Here is an 18,191-nt window from a genome sequence, read left to right as displayed (position 1 = left end):
TTACAAAAATAAAATTTAATTGAGCATTTAAAAGTGACAGAGACCAGTGATTCACAGGAAACGGAATTCTATTATCAATACCATGGTTTGTGCATTTCCCTTTACTTCTACAGTCCTTGTTCCTTATTATGGAACCTCCATGAGTATTTATTGATGACATTTGTCTTTCCATTCAAAGATGCCCAAGGCCACATTCAAAATTTAAACAACAGGTATATACAACAATCACACCACACCTCTGACTGGAGAGTAAATCTCTTTGTCTGTTGGGGCCCCAGTACATATTTCTGTGGGGGATCAATTCCACCTCCCACAACAGTGTTTGGACTGGTAGCAATCATTGGTCTCAGGAAGAACATGGGGACCTTGTATGTCTGTTTCCAGGGACCTGACAAGAAACAGGCAAGCACCATTATAAATACAGTACCGGCCCCGTCTCTGTCTTGCATTGCAGCCTCTTTTTCTTCAGCTGAATATAAAACTTTTGGCCCCAGATGGTGAAAACGCTTGAGTTTGAGGGTCATGCTTAACAGGGTCCATTTAGGGAATTAATGCTCTGCACACACAAGTGTTTTTAGTCTCTAAACAACAAACAGGATTGCTTTCCAAATGGTGGCATTAAATCCAAACTGCTAGTGCACAAACACAATAGGGCAATGTATTAGAACTGAGTCAGAAAGCAGCTAAAAGGAAATAGTATTCTTGATAGTGAGTAAACTATTAACCGACACCAACTATTGCAGCTGCAGGTAAAACAAATGAGCGATAACATTGCACCTGGCCTTCAATAAAATGTTCTCTGTGATTTAACTAGGGACGGTGATAAGTGAGCATTTTCTAGCTTGGTAATTAATATGAGAGAGAGAGAGAGAGAGAAGACTTTGTTGTTTTGTAGGAACAGCTGATAGTATTTTACTTAGCACAAACTTTTGTCTCTGTGCAGATTTATGATTTACAAGATGAGAAGGTCTGTGTGAAGAACAAACAGTTTGGTACATGGTCTGGAATACACTGGTTGACTTATCCAGATCAGTGCCTTTCAGATAAAGACAATAATCCGTGTTAAGTGAAGTAACAAACTAGTCTTTCTTATATAACCGTTCTGATTTCTCAAAAACTTGCCAGATGTTCCTAAGGTTAACTTAAATTACTCTTAAGTGATTTGGTTTCCACCACTTCTTGAAATCACCTAGTAGTTATTTGGGGGGGGGGGCGGGGTTCCATTTTTAAAGTCTCTTTTCAAAATTTTAGAAGTATTTTTATTGCTGAGTTTATCACTAAGACATAGTGGCAAAATTATTATTTTAAAAAAATCAACATGCATGAACAAAGTGATTGCAACCAGTTTTGAGATGAAAGCATATAGTGCAACAGAAGAAAGCACTGCTGGAATTCCTCTGAGACAAGATTATATCACTGTGCTGAAGCTTATGTCTGGTCAGGGGTGAAACCAGGCTTTATTTCACTGGGGTCAAAGACACAGTTTGGCGTGTGCGCGCGCACGCGCACACACACACACAGGCGCCTCAATGGCGCTCCTCTGGAGGCTTCACCCAAGGCAAAAAAATCAGCTAGGAAACCCCGCCCCCTAGCTATGGCAATGCATAAGTGACAAGCGCTTAGGACTAAGGACTTGGGGGCAACAGCAAGTGAATTGAAGGTTATGAAAGAAAGTGCAGCAACAGAACAACACAAATAAATAGACAAAGGTAGGGAAAATGTATAAAATTAAATAAGTTGCCTTTTTAATATTGCTGTTCTTATGGCGTTGACTTTTATTATTCATGTAAGCTGCCTTGAACTAAATGAGAAACTAAGAGGTATAAATATTATATAAAAAAATCTACAGACACCATTTTTTATACCAAAACTTTGCATTTTAACCCAAATTACAAACCAAAATGGAATTATACTACAAACTTGGTTTACAATTCAGTTTGCAAAATAAACCAAATCTTAAGAATTTCGCTTTATAGGTGATACTGTGAAGATCAATGGAAAATATTCTCAGCTACGTTTGGGCAGAGTTGCTCAAAACTCTGGGCATTGACATTATAAACTGAAATGAACTGTCTGTTCCATGTTGCTTAGAGCCAATATCCTAGATCGTCTACAGATTCAGGCATGTTTGGGGATACATTGTAAAATGAAACAGAACAATGCAACAAACATCTCTTAAGATACTGTAGGAAATCAAGCAGACTGAAGCCCCCCTCACTCAATTAGAACATTACCTAACTATAGGAGATCTGACCGATTAAGAGCTTCGCTAGCTCACCATTTTTTACTCTCTAAGACGGGACTGCAAGCCTGTCAGATTTTACTATAGCAGACATAATTCATCCAATTCTCAATTAAATTCTTGAAGGTTTTCCACGAGGCCTGATGCCAGACAGAAGACACTCATAGTGTGTTGTTATTACTCCTGAATCAGTGTCTATATAGCTAGCTAACTTGTAAAAATAAACAGATAACTTGTGTTTTCTCTTACCAAGCCATATGCATTCTGCATATAATTTCCATTGCCATGAGTGCAGGAAAAAAAATTACCAAAAATGTTTTATGTGTTTTATAAGCACCCTGATAAGTACTGGTTTCTTTTGTAAGATGTGCATCTTACGACGAAGGAATTATGAATAGCTATGCACATGTCATGGGACTTGGGTGGCGCTGTGGGATAAACCACAGAGCCTAGGATTTGCCGATCAGAAGGTTGGCGGTTTAAATCCCCGCCACAGGGTGAGCTCCTGTTGCTCGGTCCCTGCTCCTGCCAACCTAGCAGTTCGAAAGCACGTCAAAGAGCTTGCAGGGCAGCAGCTGAAGAAGGAGCAAAAAGGGTTTTCTTGTGTGTGTGTGTTTCTTTGTGGCTGATTAGCTGCTCTCCCTGTGCAAAGGTCAGAGGGGGCAGAGTTTCTGTTAGCTGTGGGAGGAGCTTATCAGAGATTGCAGGGCAGCGGCGCGCACAGTTTGATCCATCTTTTAGATTTAGGGGAGCTAGTCTCAAACATTTGTTGGGGGAGAGCTAGGTTTTTTTGGGGGGAGAGTTATTTGTCCTGCCTTCACGCTTTTTATGATGGAGGACCGCTGTAGCCACCCCCAACGACACGTTCTCAAGATGGAGGGTGGGGGAACAGCTGCAGTTGCCTGCGGTTCCTGCGCAATGTTTGCCATCTTGCCAAAGGTTGCAGGCAGCTTTACCTGCAGCAATTGCATGTTGATTGCCCTCTTAGAAGACAAAGTCCAGCAACTGGAGGAACGTGTAGCTACGCTCCAAAGAATTAGAGAGCTGGAGCTCTTTTTGGAAGCAACAGAGCACACAGTCTCCACCAAAGAGGAGACAGGGGACTCCCCTGAGAAGGAGGCTAGTTCACCAACACAGGAGCCAGATATATGGAGAAACGTGACTCAAAGAAGTAGGAGGCCCAGGGTTCGCTCTGATTGTTTAGAAATACACAATCGCTTTGAGGTCCTCTCCCCTAGCATGGAAGACGAAGAGCAGACTCCATTTGCTCCTCTGCTCGTTTGTTGAGTTACACTGCTGGTGTGACGGCTTGGCAACATCACACATGTGTGTTTCCTTTTCAGGCATCCTCAGTTCAGTGTTTCCCCAACTTGGGTCTCTCTCCAGCTGTTTTTGAACTACAATTCCCATCAACCATGACCACTGGTCCTGCTAGCTAGGGATGATGGGCGTTGTAGTCCAAAATCAGCTGGAGACTTAAGTTCGGGAAACATTGTCCTAGATGCTATTCATTCCCAGGCACCTTTTGTTTTGTTTTCCGTGCTAGGGATTGGAAGATAGGATTCAACTGTCCCCACCCTAGCTTTATCTGCCTTCAGCTAGTCACAGGATGGGACTCAGGAAAGGAAAGCAGGAACTTTGGGGAGTTCACGATGTGTGCCTCCTCCTATCTCTGATCACTGTAGTGTAAGGAAGCAGCCTCTCAGGCGGCAGGAGGACGGGTGCTGCTGCCGGGGTGTATGGGGCAGTCAGCGGGGGGTGGGGGGGGAGGGAGAATGATGTGAAGGGTGCTGGCATTACTGTTGGCTGTGTCCCTTGGACCGATGGAGTTAGGGCACTCTTGCATCATGCTGTACTGCAGGGATGTGTGCTGAGGGCACATCCCCATTGTTGTGAGTTTCACTGGCATGTAGGGTCATTGCTGACACAGTCCCCAACTGATGGCCAATGGCCATGTTCCAGGGAGGCTGGAGATGCACCTGTCATTTTCACCCCACTTTTCTATTGCCTACTCAAGCGTAGAGTATTTCCCCTCCTGAGTTAAGAGCACACTAGATATTGGCCTTCTACCAGCATAGCAGCAACATCTCGCTCCCCCCTCCTGGTTTAGGATTATGTTGCCTGACAAGCAGGTCCCTGAGAATTTTATTTTACTGTAAAAAAAACCAAAAAATACTTTTTTAAAAAAAGAAAGATAGTGCGGCCATTGGAATATTTATTGTCATAAAGCACAAAATCTGAAACTATAGAATACTTCGATTAATTTAAAGTGACTACGTTTACACAGTCTCTGTACAGTACAGCTGTAAGCAGCTGTAACTTCCCCGTTTCCTGCCCAGAAAATGTATTAGGTAACAATTCATCAACCTTAAATACAAGCTTTAAAGAGAAAAGCAAATTCAAATCCTGCCTCAGTTAAGCACACCTGCACATTAAGATCAATCATAAAAAATGATCGCAGTGTCAGTTGTAAAAATGCTATCCAGAATAAAACGGATGGTGCCCAATCTAGTATTTCTTGAAAAACTATTTTAAAGAGATAACTTGGGGGGGGGGTTGTAATTATATAACACATTTCCTTAAGATAGTTCATATTTAGAATCAAGAGCACCCTCATTACGTACAGGCTAATCAATGTGCCTACAGGCAGCTGACATGAATAAATGTATTATATGAAGTTTTCCCTATCGCTTCATCTCTAGTACAAGGGGGAAACGCACCTTCACCCGTTAAATTTCTGATTGTGAAGCTGCTGTTAGCAGCACAGGAGCCTTAAAAGCACCTTTCCTGTTAATTGTGACCAACAAGATTAACGTGTGAAAAACGCTATTCACAAATATGTACAATGTTATGGGGGGGGGGGGCGGTGGAGGATGGAAGACTAAAAATACACTTCACTTAGTTTAGAAAATGTCTATTCACAGGTTACATGAACAAAGGTTGAAAGGTGTTTATAAATCCTACACCTTCCTACACAGAAATTGATTTTTTAAAAAAACCTTATACACGTGCATTTAAAACTGCATTTCTATCTTTCACACATGCAGGTGGCACAAAGGGAACATGTGAAAAGAGCACATGGGCAACTACATACATAACATTTTAAGTGCACTCAACAACAGGGTTCCATTCCAATGCATCTGCTTTCAAAGCAGCAAATGTGTACTGAAACCACGTCCACCGCATTTACAGTGCAGTAAACTTTTCATATTTGCTCAGAAGTAAAGCTCACTGATTTATGTGTGTTTCCTTACAGCTGTGCATAGAACTGCAGCCTTAAGCTCTGTTTTCACTCTTAGGCTGTTCACAACACTTGAGCTTCAAGTTATAACGTGGCATTTGATTTCTGAAAATGACAAGTGTTAGGGCTTACTAAGGAGACACGCACGGAAGTAGTTCAACTGCAATTGCCGTTTAGCTAGGTGTGACCTGGTCTCTTTGAGCTTGGACACTGAAGCAGGGGCAAAGCTTCAAACTACTGTACAACCCACTCACTTTGGAGTAGTTCAATTGATTTCAATGAACACTACTAATACCAGAGTGTATGTGTTCTCAACATTTTGGGAGGAAGAGGGGTAGAAACTGCCACTGTTAATAAAGGCATTATCACTGTATTTTTCTGTAATTCATTTCCCCCCGACCTCACTGCCTACAATCTCCACTTCTACCTGCAACTCAGGATAACACTTCATGCATCTGGTGAAGTGGATTGCAGTCCAAGGAAGTTTATGCCATGATAAATGTGTTGATCTTTTAACATCTTTTTAATCCAGAATGCGGTAGCTAGACTGGTGACTGGGAGCGGCCACTGGGACCATATAACACCAGTCCTAAAGGATCTACATTGGCTCCTGGCATGTTTCCGAGCACAATTCAAAGTGTTGTGGTGACCTTTAAAGCCCTAAACAGCCTCGCACCTGTATACCTAAAAGACCTCCTCCACCCTCATTGTCCAGCCTGGACACTGAAATCTAGCTCCGAGGGCCTTCTGGTGGTTCCTCACTGCAAGAAGTGAAGTTACACAAAACCAGGCAGAAGGCCTTCTTGGGAGTGGTGCCCGCCCTGTGGAATGCCCTCCAACCAGATGTCAAAGAGATAAAGAACTAAGCAATTTTTAGGAGACATCTGAAGGCTGCCCTGTATCAGGAAGGTTTTTTTAAATGTTTGATGTTTTATTGCCTTTTTATATCTGTTGGAAGCCAGGCAGAGTGGCTGGGGGCAACCCAGCCAGAATGCAGGGGGGGGTATGAATAATAAAAATTATTATTGTTGTTATAAGATGCCACAAGAACCTTTGCCTCCAAAGTAATCCTTCTAAAGTCTGCGTCTCTCTCTACATGCACTCGCAGGCTGCAATCCTACACGAACACTTCCTTGAGAGCATGTCCCGCAGACCTCAATGGGACTTACTTACTCCTGAGCACAGGCATCCATAGGACTGCGCTGTCAGCACATGAACTAAGCATCGGCAGTGCAGAACAAGCCCCACCGCCAGGCATGGGCAAGGCTCGGAATTGCGCTTGTGCAATCCCTCACCTTTTTCCTTGTTCTTTTCCCCTCCCCCAGCAGGACTCCCGGCGCCACCTGCCTGTCTCGCGCGCAGCCACGCGCCACGCCCGCTCCTTCCTTTCTCTCTCTGCCAGCCAAGAGGCGCGTGGCGTTTCCTTTTGGAAAGCTCCTCCCGAAAGCGGTGCTTTCCTTTCCCCCACCCAAGAGCAAATCCAAGTTCAAAAAAAAGGGGGGGAGGGGAAGGGTGCAGGTGGGAGGGACGGGCGGGGGGGGGAGAGAAAGGTGACTTTGGCAAACAGAAAGAAGTTGCTGCGCAGTCCCGGGTGGATCTGATGAAACGCAACCCGTCTGCGCGTTTAGACGGTCAGAAGCGGTTTTGTTTAGGGGCTTACTTCAAGTACGGTACAGTGGTACCCCGGGTTACATACGCTTCAGCTTACATACGCTTCAGGTTACAGACTCCGCTAACCCAGAAACAGTTCTTCAGGTTAAGAACTTTGCTTCAGGATGAGAACAGAAATCGTGCTCCGGCGGCGCGGCAGCAGCAGGAGGCCCCATTAGCTCAAGTGGTGCTTCAGGTTAAGAACAGCTTCAGGTTAAGAACGGACCTCCGGAACAAATTAAGTACTTAACCCGAGGTACCACTGTATTAACAATAGAGCACAGGATTTCAGTCTCTTTGTGACCTAGGACACCAAAGCAGGGTTTAAACCCTCAGGCAAGCAAGCTGCACCTCCACGATGACTCGCATTTTCACCCAGTAAATGTGCTGGAGAGACTCGCACCTGGGCGCACTGCAAAAGCTGGCCATTTCACGCAGGCTTACCAGGGCTCCAGTCCCCTCCCGCTCAGGGGCGCAAGGTAGCGCTATCTGCGCACTTACTTGGACGGGACGGGGATGGTCGCCACAGGCGCTTTCCTTCGAGCGAGCCCTGGGCGTCAATGGTGGCTGGAGAAAGGGCGGGAAAGCCTTCGTCAGGAGACGCCGCCTATTGGTTTGGCTTTTTCGGGGAAGGGGTGGCGACGAGCTCCTAGCGCGGGTGGGTGTAACCGAGAAGCTGCCGGCGGAAAGTGGACTTTGGCGGGAGAAATCGGGCCACCTCCTTCCCTCTCACCCTGAGGCGGGAGCTTAAGCACAACCGTTTGCAAGAGGAGGAGGAGGAGGGCCGCGAAAATGTCACGCCGACGCGGGTCCTGGTTAGGAAAAAAAAAAGAGCCCTCCGGCTTGGAGCGAGACGCCGGGTACTCCGCAGCGCGCGAGGGGTTAAAGACAGCGGCCGCGGGCGGGGCTCAGCCTCGAGTTGCTCCAGCGAAGCTGCTGCTGCTGCTGCTGCTGCTGCCCCTCCTCCGCGGGGTCGGCGGGAGGCAGCGGCGCGCTCCCTTCCCTCTCGGCCTCCCGCTCCGGCAGGTGTCTGGGCCTGCCTGACCGCGAAAGCGGAGCAACCCCCTCCCCCTGCGGCTTTTTCGTAATTATTATTATTATTTTAGCGTTGCGCAGCAGTTGGTTCTCTTCCCAGTTTCTCTCTCTCTCTCGGTGACCCCGCCGCAGCCTTTCTGGGGAGGAACCAGGAAGAAGAGAAGGGAGGTTAAGGGGGAAGGACGGGGTGAACGGCGCCGGCGCTTGCTACGGGGAGCGAGTCAGGCACATCCATATATATATGTGTGTGTGTGTGTGTGTGTGTGTGTATGTACACGTACACACACACACGTGTATATATTTATACATATCCTTGTTCTCCCCCCCTTTACTCCCCCCCCTTTCCCCTCTATCATTTTCAATAAAATATTGATATTATCCTTTCCCTTTTCTTTTCCCCCCTGAGAAGATTGCTGAAGAGTTATTTCCACCATCCCATTCCCCTTCAGAAATGTAGAAATCTAACTGCGGTTCTCACCATGGGAAACCACTGGCATGCACAAACAGGACTCGTAAGAATTCGGTAAACGCTTGCACGAGTGTGGCTCAAAACACACCCACAACCCACAGCACAGTGAACCTGCTCTCTTCGAGGGATGTGGTCCTACAAAGCCAGTCAACTTCCATTTAAAACCAGTGGGACTGATAAATGAACCAGTTAAGGAATGCCATGCAGCCTCCCTCCCAGCAATGAGATATAATTTTTAGCAATAAATGGGCTGTATGTACTTGTAGTCCCTTGTGCTCACCCAGTACGGAACTTGCCTGCTACGGACATCGGCTTGGAACCCATTAATTGCTTCCTGCAGATGGCAATGACCTTGTCAATAGTTAGGCTTTTAGGCCGTGTCACGTGCCTGCCCTGTTCTAAATGTACTGTACATCTGAAAGTGTAAAGTCTTAAGTGTGACAGATCACAAATACAGATGCACTCGTCAGGGAGACAGGCTTGGCTGCGGCTTCTTGTTTGCACAGTTGGCAGGCCCAAATGAAACAGCTCTGAGATTACAGGTCACGGGCCTGGAAAGGCACTGCGAGTCTGTGCCAACAACTTGCTGTAATGGAAAAGGCTTTGTTGCAGCTGTGCTAGGCATGAAACAGTTAAAAGGCACAGAGATTGTAGCTTTTGGTGTATGCAAAAAGTCCCATCCCTGGCATCTCCCGGTAGGACTGGGATTGAAATCCTGGATAAACCACCTCAAGGTCAATGTGGACAGTAATGAGCTGGATGGGTTAATGGTGCAACTGTAGAAGGCAGCTCCTTAACCATGTGAGCCTTGGGTATGTTTTAAAAAAGTTTGAACAGGAGATCATAGAACTATAGAATTGTCAAATTGGAAGGGACTTCAAGGCTCATCTAGTCTCACCCTCTGGAAGGCAGTAATCTTTCATCCAATGTGGGACTTGAACCCACAACCCTGAGAGTCTCATGCTCTACCAACTGAGCTTTGGTAAGCTTGCAAAGGGATTATGAGAAACAAGTATTAGAGGACAATCAACAGGAGTGATTTGCACATCACACACTGCATTTATCATGGGTGCCTAGCCTGCAAAACATGGGGTATCTCTTAACATTCTCTGCAAAAGCTAATGGTGATGCTCGTTCCCAGCTACGTATATCATATAGGAATGCATATCAGGCAACTGGGACAAGTTGCAGCTCCATGCTTCATAGCTGTCCCCACAGTATCTTGCCGGAGGCCACATCACCCATGAAACCACTGGGAAAGACCTGAACTGCCAACTTCCTGGGTCACAGCTGACAATCTTGCACTGCGATCCTTTACTCAGCTGTAAGTGTAACTGTATTCAGTGGGAGCACATCCTCAGGCTGGTGTGCATAGTTCCTTAAACCATTAAGTACCATAAAACCAGTCTGACGGGAGTTCCAGGCCATTTCTTCATCTCTATGGGTGCAATTCTATTCACTTACCTGAGAGTGAGCGTCACTTAGTCCCATGTATACAGCTGCACTGTAAATCAGGAAGACTATCAAATATAAGGCTTGGGGCCTTATTATGAGATACTTCTGGGGTCATCAGCAGGGCCTGTGGTGCTTATATCCAGTGCTTTTCCCCCTAGAAAAATAGGTGCCGGAACTCACCACCAAGTTGTTACAGTAAGTGCCACACAAAAAGAGGTGCCAGTACTGCGTACCCTTGCGTCCCCCCTGGGGGGAGCCCTACTTATATCCACCCAGAATTACTGAATGACCAGAGTTAGGATAAAAAGCTTGCACTCTTAGTGCTGGGACATGGGATCTGTGGCTCTTCCAATGGCAATGGTCAGTGGTGGAAGTTGTGGTGCAACAAGCACGACTGTGGTGGCCTATTAGCTGTTGTTTTATTTGGTATTGGAAGTTCTACGATCCTTTGCTTCTATGAACGGCATCTATGTGTTTTTAAAAAAATTCTGGAGGGGCAGAGGTGCCCTATATCCCTGCTTTCAGTGGACAAGAAAGCAGACCCACTTGGCCCCTCGACCCACCCACCCCTGCCAAGTTTTCCAAATGAGCAACATGGGTGTCAAAGGATGTGCTGCATTAAGTGCTTGGAACTTTGGGACTGGCCAGCATTTCAGCAAAGGACAGGAAGGAGGAAGAATGAAGGGCAGTGGCCTGACTCATATGGTCACTAGAGACATTACCAGAGCATAGCAAGGGAAAAGGTGTGTGCTAAAGATTTCAAAACGCGTGTGTGTCTGTGTGTGACATTGATTGAAATGGAACCAACAGTTTGGTGTCTAGCCACAGTAACATTTGTATGTTTTTACGGGGAATTATGGGTGTGACCCCAGGCATCTGTTGGATAAGGAATGTGACTTTTTATCCCTGATCTATATAATATGGAAGTGGGGTGCGGGAACGCTGGAATTTTTTAAGAATACTGATAACATCACAATCAATCTTACAGAAATTTAAGCTGAACAGCCCAATCATATGCTTAATTATTCTGAAATAAATCCCACTGTGTACTTGCTGTAGGATCAAGCAGGCGGAGAGAGGTATTCTGGAGGCAGCAACTTCAAGCATATTCTCTTTTATATTGTAATTTATAAGTTCCAATGCTTTCCACAAATTGCAGTAAAAAAACCCCCCAAAAACCTAAATTTCCCACACTATGGTAATATTTAGAGCTAACTTCCAACTGTTCGAAGTTGTGTGTAGGTGTATGGTGTTTTCCCTCAAGAATATATTTATATATAAAAAAGCCTTTGGAGTTCAGTCAGCAGCATACAGCTTTATGCTGTTCAATAAATCATGGGGGGAAATAATACATTGTGTTAGTTACATCTGAATTTTCCCACGTTTACTTACTTTTCTGCAGAAGAGGCTCAGCACTGCCCCCTAGTGTTCTGTTTTCCATGACATACTTCATTTATTAGGAAGAAATATAATCAAAAGTGAAAATGTGCAATTTTATACCCCAGTGTATGGATCTTTACAAAACTCTTGTGGAGTAAGTTATCAGAGGATGGTGACCAGAATGCCCAGTTCTTTTAAAAATATGTTTGTTTGTTTTTAAATGATACCTTTCGTTGTCTTTCACCATTAGCTTATTGACACACCTTAGGTATTTTGAGCCTCCCTTCAAAATAAAAATAGTTAATAATTTTATCACATGAACAAAGAACAAAACAAAGTTAGTGTTATACATAAGTGCTTGTTTTGCTCTGTATTGTTAAAAATATGTGTTTGAATTTACTAATTTTAACTGTTACAGTACCCTGCTTACATGGTTGACACAGTTCTGAAGATAAAGACAAAGCATTGATTTCATATGGAAACATTTATCACAGTATCAGGCTATAAGGGTGAGGGGGTGGGAATTACCAATGGTTTCGTTCAGCTTTGTCACTCTATTTTCAAGAATGTATATGTGCTTGCATTGATGATGCAGCACCCAGTGCAGTTTGAGCACTCCAGAAGCAAGTAGACCAGGAGATACAAGGGCCTTCAAAGGAGAAGCTGTGAAGAAAGGGAAATTTGGAAAGTCTCGTGCAAAAGCTCCTCAACCTGCTTTCAGAACCTATCTTTACTTTGCTGCCGGTTACACCTGCCACAACTTGTAAGTGGCTCCTTTTAGGATATGCTTTCTTCAATGCACCCTGAGGGAAAGTGAACTTTGGGGCCTCCTGTAGCGCACATCCTACAGCTTCTGCTGCTGTTGCTTTTGTGTGGTTGGGGCTGATTTTTGCAGGTTCTGCACTCTCTGAGAGTTCTGATTAGCTCAACCCAGACGCTAATGCTGATTGCTTTGCTTTCTGTAATTTGGGTGAAGGGAAGAAATCTGGGCCTGCTCAGAAATGCGCCTGGAGGACCCTAACATTCAGGTGGGTTGCTTTCTGTGCCCTCCACCTAAAGCAGACACTGCTCCCGCTCCTCTCAACTCTACATTTTCTCTCTCCAAAATACCAAACGCGGCACAACAAATCTAAACAGAGATTAACCTTAAATTAGTATTAGGTGTAAGTTAGTTATTATTGCAGGCTGACTCTCGTTCACATCAGTGGCAAATAAGCATCATCAAATTCAGGGTTACTGCAGCCACACCATGGTATAAAATTAGATTATTCTGCTGGAGACATGAACAGATACAGAGCATTGTGCTGGTGTGAAGAATGTGCATGCTCATGCTACTGCAGTGGAAACAGCTACCAAAATCGGTACACCATAGCAGCTTTAAGTGCTGTTATACTACACTATATTATATTATACTATACTATATACTATACTATATTACACTGAAAGCTGTGGCTGGTAGTGTAGAAATTGGGGGCAGGACTGGAAACAGCAGTGTTCCTCTAACCTCATTTCTGATATATAGTATTTGTAGTAAGAAGTTATAGCACAGCATAACAGAAGACAACAGATGTGTTTTGGTTGACTCACATGGGATGTGGCTGTGCTTTTCTCCATATAAGGGTCTAACTAAATATTACATGCACGTGCATATAATAAAACCCTTCTGGCCTGCTTCTACATTGCAAAACGGTATTGGGGGTGGTGGTGGAGGAAACTTGCAGTGGAACACAGTAGAGGGAAGGGGTGATTGTTTAAGGCTTTCCCACTTCCTACATATCCCCTTCTCTCCAGCCATTTTGCTATGTTACAAGCTTCCAGGTCTTTTTGCAAGATTAAAAAGTCACCAGGTGCAGTACTGCACATCAAGGGAGCTGAGTTTTTTTATTCATTCCCAGTGCCCACTTGTGGAGTGTTCATGTGCAACACAGACTGTGAAAATCTGGAGCTGATCCCTACCCAGAAATGGCATCCTATGCTTTGGAAAAGGTCAGACTGAAATTACGCCTGAGTAGTAGGCTTCTGCTCAATCAGACTGAAATTAAACCTGAGGCTTTTGCTAAAGTTGCTGGGATGTATACATTGGCCATGTTCAGTTACGTGTATGTTACTGACTAATGTTTTGTGCATTGGGCATAAAGTTACATGTCGAAAACTTCATACACAGTGAAATCCCTGGATGTACCTAATATAACAAGTTATATTTTTGCAGTGGGGCTGGGAAGTGCTTAGAGAAGCAGTATTATTATACCCAGGAAGCTGGTGTAAATTAAGGCAGCATAAAATTATACCCAAATCCAAGCTGGCCCAAGCCTCACACAGGGAAAATGAGCCTTGGAAATAGTGTTTGTCACACCACACTTTCGCCAGCTTAATTTACCTCAGGTTGCCAGGTCATCTGGCTGTCATGGGCTGACCCCTATAACACTGACTGAGTGGCTTTGGATCCAGCCCTGATTTAATCCTGCTCCTGAACGCATACTAGCGTAAGACCAGCTGGGCTAGGCTTAGCCAGCTAGGTCCCAAGTGAGACAGGAAATCCACATTGCTGTATCTCTTGACTGAGCCAAGGATGAGGGAGTTAAGCCGGAGTAGACCCTTCCAGCCCAGCTAGAGATCTGCTGGATCCTGACCTTGCTTATCCCGGTGGATCATGCAATAGGATTGCTCCCTATGAAGTGAATGTCATTTACACGAATGTAAGTTTCTGGTTGAGGCACTTCGAATAGCAATGGTTCTTTACCAATGAAGGCACTGGCCTTTTTCTACGCCAGAACATTTTATTTGTCTCCCATTAAGGCTGAAAATCTACACACACACACTTGGTAGTCCCAATGAACTCAGTGGGCCATACAATGGTACCTCAGGTTACAGACACTTCAGGTTACAGACGCTTCAGGTTACAGACTCTGTTAACCCAGAAATAGTACCTCAGGTTAAGAACTTTGCTTCAGGACGAGGACAGAAATCGTGCGGCGGCAGCGGGAGGCCCCATTAGCTAAAGTGGTCTTCAGGTTAAGAACAGTTTCAGGTTAAGAACGGACCTCCAGAACTAATTAAGTTCTTAACCCGAGGTACCACTGTATATATATATTTAGAAGACAAAAACAACAAACAATAACAAGCATTTCATTCTGAATATTAAAATGGATTAAGCTCCTCTATACGTGCTCAAATTGTGTATCCCACCAGTTAATATAATCTCAATGTAATGCCACTTGTGCAAATAGATTTCTACTATATTTTGTTCAGTGAATGTAAAGCCAGAAAATAAAGTGCTGTTGTTAATTACGGAGCCTGATCCCATACACACAAGTCCCAAGTGAATGGGGCTTACTTTCAATTAGATGCACAGGGCTATAACACTGCACAGCAAGGTAATGTGTATTAACAATGAACAATGTTAGCTGCTTTCTTAATCCATTAATATCATATAGTCTCCTCGCCTACCACTGCATTTGCGGTGATGGGGTTGGGGGGCTTGCAACAGTTTAAACAACAGAATTTCAGCAAATCAATCAACAGCAACAGAGACCAGTAGTAAAAAGAGAAACAAGGTGCAGAAATAAAACAAATCAAAATAGGGGGTCTATTAGGATCTTAACAGTGTATTTATTATCATTGCTATCAGGCTGAGTAAACTAAAAATGATGATCAGATGCTGCCAGCACTTTTTGAGAAATGGATGACATAACTAGATATTGGCTGGCTTGGATAAGCAACAATTTATCCAGATATTCTCTGCATACAAAGTTTTCCCTGTCTAAGATACAAATGTTATTGACTGATCTGAAACCGAAAAGGCAAGATCTGGTTTAGAAAAGGGTCCACATTTAGGCAGTAAATCAAACATTAATAGTTTTTAAATGTTCCTGCCACTGAAGAAGTGATGTATTAAGAGCATTTGAATTTAGCTTCGAACTGTTCCTTTCACAGCTCTCTTACTGAAGTGATATTTTCAGTAATTGCATTGCAGTTACAAGGCTGCAAGGCAGGCTGCTTATCCTAATCTGTGGTAATTGTTGCAGCAGAGGTAGTAGCTTGTGTTGTCACCTATACTATAGTTATCTTATCCATCTGGGACTTAGGGGTGTTAGTGCATGTGACACAGATTTTGTGCCAGTCCACATTGACTGAATGTATGTTTCTGGGATCAAGACTACTGTAAATGTTGGTTTTGACTTGTGAAGCGCTAAAAGGTTTAGGAGCAAGTTATCTGCACCCTTTGGAGCCTGTTTGAACACTGAGAGCTGCCTTTTTTAAAAGGCCTGCCACTGAGATTGGTTCGGTTGGTGGGCATGAATGAGGGTGTTTCCTCAACCTCGGTCCTCCAGATGTTTTGAGACTACAATTCCCATCATCCCTGACCACTGGTCCTGCTAGCTAGGGATCATGGGAGTTGTAGACCAAAAACATCTGCAGGGCCGAGGCTGAGGAAGCCTGCCCTGGGTTACGTAACTACTCCCCTACTGAGTTGGAACAAACTCTACATTAATAGCTTTAAAAACATGCTTATTTAGGAAGGCCTAATTATTATTTTAAGTGGGGCGTTTGGGGTATTAGGGGAGGTGTAGTACCTCTGGTTGGGAACACATCATGCTCCTTCTGGGGTAGTTTGTCCACCTTTTGTCCTCATCCTGGGAGCTCTCACCTGTGGCTCCTAGAAAAAATCAGCATGTGACAGCAGCCACACCCTGGGAACAGCTTCGACTGGCTGGCTAAACCAAGTAATGGGGTCTCAAACCCTCAGTGAGTTAGGGACTTCCCTGCATGTGAAGACAGGCTCTAGTGGATTGAGCAGACAAGACCAATAGTGGCTGCAAGGGTCAATAATGTGGTTCCTGCATGTGCTGTAGAGGGAAGTGAGGGGCAAATGATGCTCATCAACCTGGGAAGGTAGCTCATGTAGGAGAAGGAAAACTCTGATGCTTGGGAGAAGAAAAGGCTGAGGAGTAAACCCTACATAAATACAGAGTGGAATCCCTAAGATGGTTGGATGGCACCTTGTATGCCTCCTTCCAGCAACTCCTGCAGCCACGCTGATGCCAAATATATTGCTCTGCTTTTCTTTGGACCACATCAGCAACACCGAGAGGGAGGTCTTGTCTCCTGGGCAGCCCAGGACCTCCATGCACACTGCCCAGGCTTGTGCCCTGGGGGGGACCCTTCGGTGCTGCTAACCAAGTTTAAAGTTACCGGTCTCTGCAACCACAACAGGTCCTTTAAATTCTCCAGTGGTTTGACTTCGCCCCTGGAGGTGCACTCCAATGTCTTTCAAGACAGATGGAAACCAACAATATTTCAAGTTATTCAGCTGTCTTAAAAATGTTTTAATGCTGTGGGGTCCCCCCCCCAGCCCTGAAATTAATATCAAAGCCTATGCTTTTATTCCTGTTTGTAGTTTATCTGGCTCATGTTGCATTTTTTATGCTGCTGCATAACTCACTTGTTTTGTGTGTGTGTGTTACAGCATTTTGTTATTCTGCTGTAAGTTGCCTTGTGTGGGTTATGCCCCAAAATGTGACCCATAAACATGTTTATAAATGAATAAAATAATTGTATGACTGTCTTTACACAGTGTCATGCTAAAGCACATCAGAATCAGTTGCTGTCGCCGCCTTCTTCTCATGGTGAGATTGGCACCTGGTGTCATTTTCTATATTTTTATGTATGGGCCCTTAAACCCAGTTCAAGGCACTATAGACCTAAAGTGCTATATTATTAGGAACAGACTGTAAAACTCTGTTCTAAGATTTACGTCACAGTTACATACCTAGGATTGGACATCCATGCCACCGCTGAGTCACAAAACAACATCCCAGCCGTGTCCAGCGATACTCAACTTCCTGGGGTTTCAGGCAGGATCTGGAGAGGTTGGAGACACAAAACATGCATTCCACCACTGATGTGTGAATTTCGCTTCAAATACTTGCTGCTATTTTATGTGATTTCTTTAAGATGGGATGATCACTAAATCAAATTCTGCAACTGTGTGGATTTCTGAAATTACACTTTCCAACCTTATTTGAGATGTCCCCTAAAGTATTATCTCTGTTAAGGGTGCAGTAATTTGTCATCAGTCCCTATGCACTCTTCAGTGCTCTGTGTTCATGATTAACGATGCATGCTTAAACTGGAAAAGAACAAGACCATCACTAGAACCATCCTGTTAGGAATCTAACACCAGTTTTGGGACCTGCCTGCTCTGTTATTATTATTATTAACCACCCTTCATCCCTACATCTCAGGGCAGTTCACAACATAGGGGTCCTGTTCGTTCACTCCAGCATATCTGTGGCACACTAATTTTGAGGATTGCAGAGTATTTGGGAGATAAGTTTGGACTGCTTTTGTCTGATCGTACTTTTTTGTCCTCAATTCATTTTCCCCCCTACATTGTCATCAGGTGGCATGTAATTTATTGTGAAGGTTCTCCTTTTTTTGTCTCAGCACCTACTAGGGATGAAGCAATGACTTGATGGGTGCTGTAGAACCTGTTTCACTTCTGACAGTACTGTTGGATAAGAAGGGAAAGTAAGAGCTATTTATTGTTTGTTTTAAAATTACTGCTTTCCATTTTCACAGGCATTAGGATTTGAGTTGGGCAACTCAACGAATCATAGACAAAGTATGCCATTGTAAACAATGTACCTGAGTGTATTAACGAGGGGGGGGGGAGAGACAAGCACCCAGTTTATAGCCTTATTTGTTCTGCAAACCAT

The 18,191-nt window shown here is 44.4% G+C and overlaps 3 long non-coding RNA genes across 3 annotated transcripts in view; 1 reads left to right on the top strand and 2 right to left on the bottom strand.

Moving 5' to 3' along the window:
- Nucleotides 1-8,029, bottom strand: part of LOC309348358 — a 104,484-nt gene extending 96,455 nt beyond the window's left edge. The window contains exon 1 of the long non-coding RNA XR_014159343.1: nt 7,635-8,029. This is a non-coding gene — a long non-coding RNA (uncharacterized lncRNA). The remainder of the gene's footprint in view (nt 1-7,634) is intronic.
- Nucleotides 8,030-8,105: 76 nt separating this feature from the next.
- Nucleotides 8,106-8,896, top strand: LOC309347999. Its single transcript, XR_014159121.1, has 2 exons — nt 8,106-8,217; nt 8,575-8,896. It is a non-coding gene; the product is annotated as an uncharacterized lncRNA (long non-coding RNA).
- Nucleotides 8,897-15,061: 6,165 nt separating this feature from the next.
- On the bottom strand, nt 15,062-17,668 carry LOC309348384. Its single transcript, XR_014159377.1, has 2 exons — nt 17,243-17,668; nt 15,062-16,129 (listed from the first exon to the last, which is right to left on the bottom strand). It is a non-coding gene; the product is annotated as an uncharacterized lncRNA (long non-coding RNA).
- Nucleotides 17,669-18,191: the final 523 nt, after the last annotated feature.

This window comes from Podarcis erhardii (assembly GCF_964252035.2).
Source record: "Podarcis erhardii genome assembly, chromosome: 8".
Taxonomy (NCBI): domain Eukaryota; kingdom Metazoa; phylum Chordata; class Lepidosauria; order Squamata; family Lacertidae; genus Podarcis; species Podarcis erhardii.
The sequence above is the reverse complement of the archived record's forward strand: the minus strand, read 5'-3'. Positions and strand labels throughout refer to the sequence as shown.